The following is a 6,000-nucleotide window of genomic DNA, read 5'->3' on the forward strand; positions in this document are numbered from 1 at the left end:
GGACAATATTCTCTTCAGGAAACTGACCTTAGATCTAAACATGCCATATTTACAGATTAATGAAAGTTTAAAGCAATGCGTTTGCTACTTCTGTCCTTTTTATCTAATTAAAAAGTAAAATCAGTCTCAGTTCAGATAATCCTCTTTTCCTTTTCTTCAATGCGTTCAAAATAATGAGAAATAATAATCCCAGAAATGTGAGGCTCTGCTATCTTGGTTTCTTTCTGTTCCTGCATTCTCTCATTGTGTACGGGATTCAATGTGACTATGTTCATTTTAATTCAGCAATTTGTTGTTACTTTTTTAAATAACTCAAATATTATTACTGAAAACATAATATTATGTAACTTGCATTACTTGTAATGCGTTACCGCAACACTGTTTATAACATTTATAATTATGAATTATTATAATTATGCATTATTATTATTATTATTAAAAGTAGGATTATTATATTGAATTAAGTAATAGCTGGCGATGTGGTGGCAGAGTGGGTAGCACGTTCACTTCACAGCAAAAAGGTCGCTGGTTCGAGCCTCAGTTGGGGCAGTTGGCATTTCTAAGTTTGCCTGTTCTCCCCGTGTTCACGTGGGTTTCCAAAGACATGTGTATAGGTGAATTGAGTATGCTAAAAAAATGACCATAGAGTATGTGTGTGTGCGTGAATGTGTGTGTGGATGTTTCCCAGTAATGGGTTGCGGCTGGAAGGGCATCCGCTGCGTAAAAAATATGCTGGATGAGTTGGCGGTTCATTCTGCTGTGGCAACCCCAGATTAATAAAGGAACTAAGCCGAAAAGAAAATGAATGAAGTAAAAGCTGCAGAAATTTCAAAATTGCCCACACAGGAATAAATTATATTTTAAAATGTATTCAAATCTAATAGCTTGTTTAAATGACAATATTTCACAATATTATTGTATTTTAGATCAAATATAACTCTTTTAAAAAACATTCAACAACCCTTTGAACATTTATCTAAACTTTTTACGAAGAATTAAGGACAACAAATTCTGCTCAAAACATAAAGAAAGATAAAACTGCATTGTGGGTGATGATCAAACACTTCTAAATTCTTTATTTGATATTAATTACACTAATCGGCTACATTTTTTATTCATGTCTCATGAATCTGTGTGTTTGCTGCTGTGTGTTTCTACAAACGCATTTTTACAATGATGTAATAATTCAGCAGTCCATCCTTGATATAGAACTTCCAACTCTGAACTCACTTCAATCTATAATTCATCTGATATGACTTATTAATGTCTCTTTTCACAGAAAGACACAGTGAAAAATCAACAAATCCCAAGGAGCTCAGAGGGCGGATAGAAGAACAGCTCTTTAAATACACATAGATTAGATTAATCAACATACCCTATGGCTAAAAGCACATGGACATCCAAAAACTCCGTCCATGTGTTTGACATTTAGTTTTCAAACCGCTGGCATTAATAGAAAAATTCTTCCTTTTCCTATGAAAGCTTCCACTCTTCTGGGAAGGCTTTCCACAATGTTGGATCAAGACAGCAGGGATTTTCTCCCAGTCAGACACAAGAGCATCAGTGAAGTCAGGCACTGATGTTGGGTGATGTGCCTTGGCTCACAATCTGCGTTCCAATTCATCCCAAAGGTGTTCGGTGAGCTCTACATCTGGGCTTTGTGTGGAATAGTCAAAATTCTTTAAGAAATTCTGGTCTGCATGGACCACACGTTGTCTACAATTTTCCTGCCGGAGCAGAAAAGAGCCTCTTTCCAAACTGCTGCCACATGGTTGAGATCAGAGAATATCAATAGAACAGAATGTTATATTAATACTACAAATAGTCAGTTTGGCTGAATAAGCTTTGGATTTTCTGTCATGGTCTATTTTTTTTTCCAGTCAACGAAATAACGAAAGGCTTGGTATGTTCATGTGACAACAATATCAGAAAGATATCTGTGAAAATTTGGTTTTTCAATCTTGCTGCTGCAGCAAAAATGGTTGTTGTAAACTGTAAAAATGCCACATTAAAAATCTGTAACCTGGTTAATAGTATGTTTCCTTAATATAAAACACTGTAAATTTACTTACAATCTCTGCATGCCACTTCTTCCTGTGGTTCTTTTTTTGAAAAATCCATTATTCTATGTCCATTATTCTATGCACATTACAGTGCTTTCTATGGCGGCCATGAGAGCTTAATGTGCTTCACTTTAAGAAAACCTGTGAGATTACAAAAAACACCAACAAATTGAGAAAGGTTCACCCGTTTGACAGCACGTTATGAGCTCCAAATCCTCACAAAGCATACACGTAAAAATACAAAACGTGCTGCATTTTTTAACAGCACAAACAGTTTACAAAAACACGCTGCATTTTCTTACAACACTTGCAGAAACAATGGAAATGTTTCCAGGGGGCACAGAAATGTGACGTACGCCGCTATGCCATAACAATGTCTGCATGCCAATTCGCATCCCTAAACATATTTTTTAGTGAAGGAAAAGAATATACTTTTGAGTGTATATCATACTTCTTCTTCGCTAACAGATCGTTATGCTTCTTAGTTATGAGCCCTGTCAATCATCACCCATCATCCACATTTCTGTCCTATTTAATGTCCTTCGTTATTGGAGAAGCAGCAGCAGCAGGTCAATCTCCTATTCGCAAGTCTTTTATGCAGAGAAATCTCTTCAGGTCTTTGAATAATTCTGCATTCAGACGTTACTGTCCAAACACGTCTTTATACGAGTTCAGTATTGTTGTTGCAGATTAAATATAATACAAAAAACACTATTTCCTATTGTCCAGTGGGCTAGATATTAATCAACAGTCATTTCATAAATTTTGTATATGACGATTGGTTTCATGTGTCCATCATGTTTGTAGTTTATTTACACTTTTCACCTGTGCTTGTAGTTCTAATCGAATTCACATCCAATGCACAATGTACTGTGGACAATATCAGCGGTTACACTTAATTTTTTTTACCGGAAATAGTAAACCATTCGGAAACCTTTAGCATACTCTTTTCAACATACTGTGATGTGGGAAATATTCTATTGTGACCGAAATCGCAGATTTCCAAACTATATGGAATGCTAAAATCAGTATGTGAGTCGATTAGTATGTCCAAGTTCTTAGAATTCGAAAAACAGTATGTGAGAAGTTGTAGGTGATCTTAGATGGTGAATTTTTTGTTTGTTTTTTTTACATCTTTTAAAATAACCCTAAGACTCTAAAATAACCATCTAACCTAACCCGTCTTTTGTATTTTATTAGCCTAAATAAGCATAACCTCAATAGCTGGGTCTGTCATCCATCTTTCCATTGTGTTAAAATCCACGCCTACACTATCGAGCGTGTATGAACTGTGATTACTTTTATATTGCTGATTAGCTGTTGGGCATTTCACTCTCTCACTGAAGGCAGTTGACCAATCGCAACAGACTGTCATTGGTCCAATCAGCGCAGATTAGCTTCGCGCTAAGGAGGGGTTTGGGAACAAATGAATCACTGGACGATTCATACAGGAGTCGCTAGGATAATTAGGTAAAAATAAATGCAGATTATAAGACCATGAAAGTGTTTTTTGACCTTGCATGCATATTAAACTGTTGTTGGAGACCCTTACAACCAAAATATGACCCTATTTCATGTATAATATGGGCTCTTTAAAAAGCTCTGTAGACCAGGACTCGATGTATAATTGTCTTATTTGTTCTGAAGCAAAATTTGGTTTGGTTCAATTCAAACTTGGTTCATTGTCAAAGTACCACTGAGTGACACATGCATCTATTTTACATGACAACAGTCATGTTCTGTTGAAATTGAGCAGAAATAAGATATAGTATATAAATTATATATAGATCAGAATCAGTTATGCATGTCAAAAAAAGTGAGTAAGCAAACTTTGACAAATTCATATAGTGGCTCACTTCCACATTTGGTGCGACTGAGTTCACTTTATTATAGTGAACCTAACCAGAGTTTTATGAACTGTACACCAGACCTCCCCTTTCAGGCAGACTTGGGTACGGTTCATATAGGTGTACACCTGATTTTAGTACATGAGACAGTGTTAACATTACCTAAAGAAACCAGACATCAAACAAACCCATATGCACATCAAAAGAACTAAAAGTAAAATAGCCAAAATAAAATAAGACAAAATAAAATAACGTGTGGGACTTTTAATCATTAGGTTGTTGTCTGCTAAATGCTGTAGTTTCTTGGGATTAGGTTGCAGAGGAGCAATTCCGTGCAAACGTCAACCTTGCCGAAGAAAAAAATAAGTTTTCACCAAAATAGCAAAACCCTTTTTTTGAAAACCCGTTTTGTATTTTAAAGTACTGTAAAAAAACACAAAATGTATCTGTCAATGTTTTCAATTATATTTGATTTACCAAAGTTACACAAGTGCCAATTTCATATTTGTGACATTCATGATAGTGAGATGTTGCATCCATAACAAAGTTTTTTTCCTCATAAATGCAAAAATTTATAATAAAATAAAATCAATGATTTTCTTTTTTATTTTAATTGTTTATTTTGGGTTGTGCAGTTTAATTCACAGAATTTCTACATATCAAGTATGTTGTAGACCTTAAACTCGCATATTTTTGGTCACATTCATGACGCATGTTTATCTACCTAATTTAAAAAATAAAACAAAACTTACAAATTAATATTTTTATAATTCCATTACTCTGTGGTTAGTTGTTTTGGAAAACAGACAGCTGTTTCAATATAATGTTAAAATTTACTTTCTATGTAAATTTATGTTTTGAGATTTTACTGCAAATGTCACATCCACACTACTGGAATTGCTCAGATGGGAAAAACAAACAAACATTGTTTTATTTAAAATAATGAGGCCAGATTATTGTTATTATTTTTATGTGCGAATGAATAATAATAATAATAATAATAATAATAATAATCACTACAAAATTCCACAAATAAAAATCAGTAAATGACTTCATCACCATGCAAACATGCATGAACTACTTTGTTGTTAAGTATTTAACATAGATCAAAGTAACAGGAGAAACATTACTGCTTGAAAGGCTGTAAAAAGAAATCAACCTAATAAAAACAAGGGCATGCTGCATATCTCCATTCGCTGTTTTTCTGCGGCTTTATTTTCAATCACTGGACACAATCTCACAATCTCACTCATCTCCTCTCCTGCTTGAATCAATCCACCTAAACTGCAACATCTGCAAACAGATTAACTGCACTTTTTATGGATAAATACCCAACATGTTGTGCTCCATGATCATCTCTACATCTCTACATGTAACAATGAAATATTTTCAAGGAATCCAAAGCTTAAACAGAATAACATAAGATGTGCCTAGTCTTGTAGGGATTTGTATGGATTACACAAAACATATTAAACTTTTGTTTTTCGACATAAATATTTCTGTTTAATTCAAAAACAGCTCGCTATTCAAGCGCTTGGCGTTTCATAAACGATGTGTGTAACTTAGTTGTCCTCAGGAATTATGATACTTCGCCTGATATCTAAACACCTGCGCGAGGCTGTAATTTACACAAAAACCTAACAACATATTTACCAATAACCCACATTCATCACCAAAGCAAAACCTCGTCGTTTCCTTTTGGTACATCAACATCCAAAATCCAGCTCTGTGTGCACTTCCTTTAACCGAAGAGCAACCAGGAAATAACTCGCGCACATAACACAACTTTTAATTCAGGAAAACTGGTCTTTTTTCTATCAAAACTATCAGCACGCAGGCCAGCTTAAACCCCGTGCTTTCCTGCTGAATGGGTCCGCGTTTATGGGCTGATTCATTTCCCTTTTACCGCATAACTATCCGCGAACTTGTAGCAGCACATACCACAGGGCTACAGCTGTCAGCCAAAATAACCGCACATCACAGCGCGTGAAATGAGCTCTCTTACCTGACGGGTTAACAGCTGTCGCTATCACTTATTTCGGATGGAAATTGCACATTTAGTCGTTGAACAGAGGCGAGCTCTTTAAACT

General features: G+C 35.1%; 1 protein-coding gene across 2 annotated transcripts in view; it reads right to left on the reverse strand.

The window, feature by feature from the left end:
- The window catches only part of klhl5 (kelch-like family member 5), a 132,124-nt gene extending 126,124 nt beyond the window's left edge, over positions 1-6,000 (reverse strand). For both annotated transcript variants that reach the window (XM_087235994.1, XM_087235993.1), the window contains exon 1: positions 5,916-6,000. The gene's annotated coding sequence lies outside the window, so the exon portion shown is untranslated. The remainder of the gene's footprint in view (positions 1-5,915) is intronic.

This window comes from Danio rerio, chromosome 1 (assembly GCF_052040795.2).
Source record: "Danio rerio strain M-AB ecotype USA chromosome 1, GRCz13ab, whole genome shotgun sequence".
Taxonomy (NCBI): domain Eukaryota; kingdom Metazoa; phylum Chordata; class Actinopteri; order Cypriniformes; family Danionidae; genus Danio; species Danio rerio.